At 30.9% G+C, this 8,429-nt stretch overlaps 1 pseudogene; it reads left to right on the forward strand.

Annotated features, from left to right (window-relative positions):
- Positions 1–1,973: 1,973 nt before the first annotated feature.
- On the forward strand, positions 1,974–2,437 carry LOC101262363 (pathogenesis-related protein 1A-like; annotated as a pseudogene).
- The last annotated feature ends 5,992 nt before the right edge of the window (positions 2,438–8,429 follow it).

Consider the following 8,429-nt stretch of genomic DNA (forward strand, 5'->3'; position numbering starts at 1 on the left):
TACAACGACATTTCCTAATAATATGAAACATTAAAATTACATAAATTATTCAATTGTGACATATGTCTTAGGAGAAAATTCAAAAATTTTAACATATTAAAAAAGGAAATCACGCTAGAATATGAAAGCAATTAAAACTTTTGAACTTGCATAATGAATTTCTTCGATTGATAAGTGAGAAATTTCATGTCTAAATAAAAATAAATAATATGTAAGGTTATATATAGTACTTTTAAATTATAAAATTAAATATAGAATATCAATCCATCAATTCTTGGAACTGAGTACAATAATAATTTTCTGTACAATGAATATACGTACGATATGCGTATATGTTAAATCTAACCGGAGACAATAACTTTGCAAAAACATAAACAGTAGAGCTTAAAATATGTACTCAAAAACAACAATTAATAGCATCAACATAAAGTAATGAGTGTAAACAGAAATACCAGGATATATAAAAATATAATAGAATAGAAAGAAAAAAAATCATGTCCACTTAATGCAAAATGTCCCCTTTAAGAAAATTATTCCCCTCCATACAAAAGGTTTAAAGAATTGCATCCTCTCAGGATGGAACTATTTTATTCACAAACTTCATTATGCAAAAACAATAGTGTTAGTACGTTGCTCAACATGAGCAAACTATACGACTATATTAAATATTACGCATGTATAAGAAGAAGATCAAATTTTTTGTTGTTTAAAATGAGAGGAAATCCCACTATTTATTGGCAACAAAAGGTAGTGTAAACAAATTTTTAGTGTGCCTTATCAGAAAGGTTACAACTATTTTGAAATGTTCCAACCCTTCTGAAAGTTCACAACATTCCATAAAAGTCCCAACTTTTCATCAAGTCGCAACTTTTCATTAAAGTCGCAACTTTTCATATAAGTCACAATTTTTGATAAAAAGTCACGACTTTTGATAAAAGTCGCAACTCTTCATTAAAGTCATAACTTTTATTAAAGTTACAATTTTTTATAAAAGTCACAACTCTTCATTAAACTCGCAACTTTTCATAAAAGTCAGATCTTTTCATAAAATTTGCAATTTTTTTTACAAAAGTCGCAACTCTTTACTAAAGTCGCAACTTATCATCATGAAAGAGGAAGATTAGTTTTGAAAATAAATAAATTTAAAAGAAAATTATTGCTTTTGGTGGCGCCATGTAGGCGGGCCTATGATTTTCTTTTATATAAATATATGATTTGTTGCTCATTTGTATTTCTTGTTTTCATAGTATTTACTTTGGCTCCATGAATACATATATTAATTAATTTCTATAATAATATTAGAAACGGAATAAAATCTCTAAAATATAAATTTTTATATTAATAATAACAAATATTAGGTTGAAAGAAATGTTACAAGAAAATTTAATATAAGTACATAACTTTAACATCCTAAATTACAAAAAAAAATTAACAAAAAAATTCTAGAAGAATTTCTTTAAAATTATTTACAGTAAGTAAACCCAAACAGAATAAATTTAAAGTCAATCTATGATTGAAGGATAATAGTACGATATAATCTACCTTGACAAGAACTGATTGAAACTAAGGATGATAATACAATATATAAAATTACTCAAGATAATTAAAGTGGTGACACAAGTATCACGCTAATGTGGAACAAAAGTATATACTGACAAAAAATTTAGTTGTTACGATAAAAAAGAATAACCTGAATTCATTTTGACCGAAATTTAAGAAAAAATGAAGATTTATTTTTATTTTTGTGGTTATAAATTAATCAAAGTTATGTCAAATGTATCGAAATACTCCTTAATTTTGTGGCCTTAAACATGCGACGTGAAAATTTAAAATTAAAATGTTGCAAAAATAAAAAAGGTGACATTGTTTTTTAAACAAACTAAATATCATTCTTTTAATAATGGTGAGACTATGTAGGATTTTCGTCCTATAAATAGCATTGGTACTTTCCATTCAAAAACCATTCAATATTCATGGGATTTTCCCTCTTTTCTCAAATGCCTTCATATTTTCTTCTTGCGCTCATCCAAATAGTATCCCACTCTTGTCATGCCCAGCAGGACTATTTGGATGCGCACAACAAATCTCGCGCTAATGTGGGAGTTAGACCATTAACCTGGGACGACAGGTGGCAGCGTACACCCAACAATATGCTTCCCAATTGGCAAATGATTGCAACCTGGTTTATTCTCATGGCTAACCTGGTTCATTGTCATGATGGCCACGAAAGCTGTGGAGATGTGGGTCGATGAGAAACAATACTGTAACCATGAGTCTAATACATGTGATGAAGGAAAAGTGTGCAGACATTATACTTGGTGGTTTGGCGTAATTTGGTCGTCTTGGATGTGCTAGGGTTCAATGTAATAATGGAGGATATGTTGTATCTTGCAACTATGATCCTCCAGGTAATTTTATAGGCAAAACTCCATACTAGAAAAAATGATTTATTACTTAATCATTACATACTCTATCCTATGTGAGGTACGTACGTACGTACATTCCATATTAAAAGTAAAAGATAATTTACCAAAATCATTTTTTTTTTGTTCTAATTACCTACGCTTCATTATCAAAATCTTAATAACATGCATTTTCAAACAATAAGAAATTTATAATCTGCTAGAGGACAGAAAAGATCATGAAGCAAATTCAAGCATTTCTTCAAATATGAAGTAACCTACTCTAAAAATATGAAGGTTTATCCTAAAGAAAGAAGTCAACCAATCATCATCAGGCAAAGTCACGCATCTCTTCAAGATGCCTACTCAAACTTCACCACAAATGGTTACTTAGACTTCATTACGTATGGCTAGTCAGACTTCATAACACAAACATACACTAAATATAGTCACAACCATACGACAAATTTCCCTTAAAGAATTTCATCACTATATGTATTATTTTTCATCACCACTCAACATCTCTATCACAAACAAAGATTATAAATCATACTAAATAACTAACAAGAAACAAAAGATAAATGACTAATTCAACACAATATCAAAAGCCCGACAATAGTACATCATCCACATAATCATCAAGGTTTGACATGGGCACAACAATCCATAACAAAATAAAATAATCCTTACAAGGGAACTTTACCACCAAGACTTGAAAAGGAGAAAGAAAAAATATTTTCACAAGTTGTAGGTACAACCAATAAAGGCCACCTACGACCATATGTTGACCTAGGGACCGTAGGTACGATCCATTCTTGCCCACTGTTAACTCCCTCCCAGAACCCCAAAAAAATTTGCTAAGACAGGACCAGTGGCTGGACCATAGGTCAGACCAGTTATGTGGGATTCACTGGTGGATTCCTTCGTCCACTAGGTTCCTAAAATTCAGTCAGAATCTTAATTCCCTAAATAAAATTTAGACCTAAGGTTTCTAGAACTTCACATGATTGTTGTGATTTATCTGTTAGAGTATTCCTAGTTAGATTATCATATCTTTGTAACAATGTTGTTTAGTTCCATGCATGAAACTAAGCACCCTAATTGATGTAATTTAGCTATTAGAGTGTTCCTAATAAATAGCATATTTGAAACAACATAAAATCATTAATCCCTAAAATTTCAATGTTATTCATAAGTACTAGGTTGAATTTTTCATTTTTTTTAAAAAAGGGAGTTTATAATATCATAAACCACAAAAAACATATTATATATTGAAAAAATTCAGTTTTATGAACCGAATTTAATGGATTAACAGGACACTTCTCGACAATGAGAATTAGTGTAACATGACCCTCTTGGACAATGGGATTAGAAGGACCCTAATGGGATTAGCAAGACTTTATGGACAATGAGAATTAGGGTAGCAGTACCCTCCTGGACAATTAGAATTAGTGTAGCACAACCCTTCTGGACAATGGGATTAACAGGAGCTTCTCGGACAATGGGATTAGAAAGACCCTCTTGGACAATGGAAATTACTATTGCAGGACCCACGTGGATAATATGATTAACTTTACCAGGACCTTCCTAGACAATATGATTTAGTTAGCAGTTCGGACCCTGCTAGACAATGACATTTACTTTAGTAGGACCCTCCTGGACAATTGGATTAACAGGACCTCCTGGACAATGTGATTTGGATTAGCAAGATCCTCCTAAACAATGGGATTAATAGGACCATCTTGGACAATAGGATTTAGCAAGACCCTCATGGGGGAGTTAACTTAGCAGGATCCTCTTGGACAATGAGATTTAATTTAGCAGGACCCTCATGGACAAAAAGGTTTATTTTAGCAAGACCCTCATGGACAATATCATTAGTAAGAACCACATCGACAATGAGATTTAGTTTAGCAGGACCCTCCTAGAAAATAAGAATCAGTGTAAGAAGATCCTCTTCGACAATGGGATTTTGCTATTTTCTCCTAGGATAAATATTTCCTATTAAAAGTTTATTTTTTAAAATTATCTACTAATAAATCATAAAAATTGGGGCAATTTTTTTCTGTATTTCTTTTGTTTATGATGGTTTTCAGGTTTCTTAAGCGAAATATAAATTTGAAATTAAGGAAAAAAGTTTCAACTCTTTTCACAATGATCAATTCCATTATACCAAGAATCAACTTCTTCAATGCATGTAGCAGCTTGACTTCATGACATCTATTTTTTTATAAAACTTCTGATCAAGAAAACATGTAGTCATTCACGAATATATTCAAATTGTCATTTTGAAAAGTGCCAACAACTCACAATAAAGTACAATATTAACCTCGAATCCATTAAAAGTCAATATACTCACCATAATCAAGGTGATATCTGAAAGTCAAGACTCAAGTAAAGACGCAAGAGAAATTGCATAGAGAAGAGTTTGTACTTTTATTGTTCTTTTTACTTTTAGATTTTTTACGTAAAGACAGGAGTAGTGACCTGGAGCCTCAATGAAATCTCGCTTAACTTTCAACTCATCACCTCATATCCTTGAAATACATGTGACTTTATTATCAGCAACAGAAAGGTCATAGTAAACATATATACTAGTGGGGTCAAAACAAACTTGTTTACCCTTATTTTGAATACCAAGTAGTTAATAAAGTTGGTCTCCAAGGTGTTTTTATAGAGTTTGCACACCAAAGTATGGTTAACCTTGATAGGCTCAGAAAGGAACAAATCCACCCAAAGTCATCAATTGACCGTAAAGATAGGACATGCCGGCTACAAGGTTGGCCAAAAGAATGTCCCTCTCGTTTTTAGTATATTTGGATAGGAGGCGACCATTCAATTAGTGGCACTTAGCATACTCAAATTGCTCACGGACATAGAACTCACCCCAACGATATTTTTCTTGACCTTTTCCTCATTTTTTAAACATTGATGGCCCTTTTGATAAATAAAGTACCTATAAAATATGCAAACATGTTAGAAAAAATGTATAGGCACACTATGAAATGTATTACCCAGTAACTAGGACAAAAAAATTAAAAAGGAATCAACAAAGGTTTTGCATAGCTACTGCTAAGCAAATGGTTAATCCCGATCACAACACTATTGATTACTTAGTTTCTGCTGCTAGCAAATGATCAAAAGAACTTTAATTTTTAGAGGGAAAAATGTTCAGGAACAATTAGTACTTTTTATAGAACTGGAATGAACTTGAAAATTTATGCCTTGTTAACTGAACAAGAATCATGTGCGCTCAAACTACGAGCCACTCATCGCAATTGTGATAATATTTTCTTTTTTACCCTTTGTGATTGTTGCTGATGGCTCAAGTGATCATGACTGTTGAGATTTTTGTGCTTCGTAAATGTGGCTGACGTCTCTCCCAACTGCAATAAAGGATTTTGCTCCATTCCAGCAAATGTTCTCTGATTATTTTTGTGATAGCATGACCTATTTAGTGATTTGGGGCAAATTGTTGCGGTCCTGAGTGCCCAATAAGTACTCCATGTTCCTTTTTGAAGTTTTTCGACCAAAACTTCATTCACAAATTGGATATTGGCTTCTGTTGAAAATATGATATTGCAGAAACAAAAGAGGTAGCTACTTTTAGGATTTTTGATAGTATTTTATTAGAGTCATATGTGACTTGAATTTAGGAATTATTTTTTTATCTATGATTTGAATTTTACTAATAAGTTAGTAGAATATTTTTGTATTTTTAGATAGAAATTATATCTGTAAATATAAGTCTTTTGATTATTAATAAAATAATTTCCTTAGATAATATTGGAGTATTTTTTCTCTAAAAGTCTTTCTCTATTATTTTCTTAATTTATTATTAAAAAAACAACAGTTGGTATAAGGGCCTTCTTTATGAGGGACCTGTGAGTAGAAAAATGTATTCTAAAATAGTTATCATTGCATGGTTTCTATTTTTTATGGTGAGAATTATCAACTATGAGTTGTGAGAATAGAAACGTACTTGGAGGCTCTTGATCTTTGGGAAGCCGTGTAAGAGGATTATGAAATCAATTCGCTAACAAATAATTTCACTGTGGACGAAATCAAGAGTGACAAGGAAAAGAAAATCATAAAGTCAATGGCAAAAACAACTTTCTTTGTTGTTGTTTAGGCAATTGTTTTCACGAAAATCATGACTCACGTCACCAAAAGATATTTTGAATTATGTGAAGAAAGAATATGTTGGATATGAAAGAATATGAGGAATGAGGTATTAAATTTTATGGGGGCATTTGAATTTGCAGAGAATGAAATAGTCATAAATAGTCAAGGAATGTTCTGACAGATTGCTTGGTATACTCAACAAGGTAAAATTACAAGGCATTGAATTTAAAGATACAAGAAGTGTTGAAAAAGTTCTTGTTATAGTGCCTGAAAGATATGAAGCATGTATAACTACCTTGAAAAATACACAAGATATGTTTAAAATTACCTTGGTAAAATTGTTAAATTCTTTGTAGACTGAGGACCAAATAAGACTTATAAGCCAAGATAACATGGTTGAAGGAGCATTAGTAGCCAACAACTAAACTGAAAGCAAGGATAATTTTTTGAAAAATTACCCACCTTGTCAGTACCGTAGAAAAAATTGACATCCTCCATATATATGTTGGAAAAGACTAGATGTACAGTGCACAATTGCAAACAACTTGGTCATGAAGCAGTGATTTAGAAAAGTAAAATTCAAAACGATTAAACATTTGCCCAAGTCACTACCGAAGAAGAAGAAGACCACTTAGTCACAACTTGTTTTTCAGCCAAAAATTTTGATTTTTGAATGATTGATAGTCGTTTTATATAACATATGAAATAAATCTTTCTAAAGAGTTCTTTCCTATGGAAAATAAAAAAGTCAGAATTAGGAATCTTGATTGTATCCTGCAAAAGGAAAAGGGTCTATTTCAATTAAAAAAAATTCAGGTACAAAAATAATTTCAGATGTTCTTTATGTGCTTGATATTGATAAAAGTTTGTTTAGTATTGGTCAGTATATAAAGAAAAGGATTTAAATTATTATTTGGAGACAAATATTATTGAATCTTTGATTCTACTAAGCAAGAGATTTTACAAGTTGAAATGAGAGGTATAAGTTTCTCATTTCATTTAGCTGAAGATGTAAAAATGTCTTGCAAGCAAATGATGAATTGACAGATTTATTGACAAGTTCAATTTCAGATGAGACTACAATTTACAATTTTTTATCCAAGGAGGAGTGTTGAAAATGTATTAGGATATTGCAGAAATAAAAGAGTTAATAATTGTTAGTATTTATAAAATTATTTTATTAGGTCATATGTGACTTGAATTTAGGAGTAAATTCTTTTATTTATTTTTTGAATTTTATTGATAAGTTAGTAGCATATTTTTCTTTTTTAGTTAGAAACTACATCTATTTGTGGTTGGATTATTAATAAAATAATCCCCTTTGATGATATTAAAATACTTTTTTTCACTCAAATTCATTCTGTGTGATTTTCTTAATTTCTTTATTAAAAAACCTAGCGCTTCCAAACCTATCCAATAAACTTTCAAAGACATTGAGACTAGGAGGATTAGTTAAAATTTAAATTATAGTCTAATCTAAGAATTAAAAAACTCACAATATAAACTCAAAATAAATTCTTTTGGAAATCAATGGGGTTGCACAAGCACATAATTAAATGTCGCAGCATGTTGTCGGATATATCACCCTTTATGTTTCTATTTAGAGGCGATCAATATTCTCCACAACTTTAAATCAATTATTCTTTGAAATGCATTGGGTAACATGAAAAGTCTCACTCGATCTCTTCATTTAAAATATTTGAATTTCATACGCAATTTCACACTGTTATTTCTTTAAGGAGCATTGGGCAAGAATGAGAGGATATTTAGGCCTTTCGAAAGTTAAAGTTTATAATTCTTGGCAATCAAGTGAGTGACACTCTTACTTCCATACGAACCGACGTCCATAAATAATACCTTTTAACATTTTCTTGCAACTTTAGTATCATTTATTTGATATCT

This window comes from Solanum lycopersicum, chromosome 10, assembly GCF_036512215.1.
Source record: "Solanum lycopersicum chromosome 10, SLM_r2.1".
NCBI lineage: Eukaryota > Viridiplantae > Streptophyta > Magnoliopsida > Solanales > Solanaceae > Solanum > Solanum lycopersicum.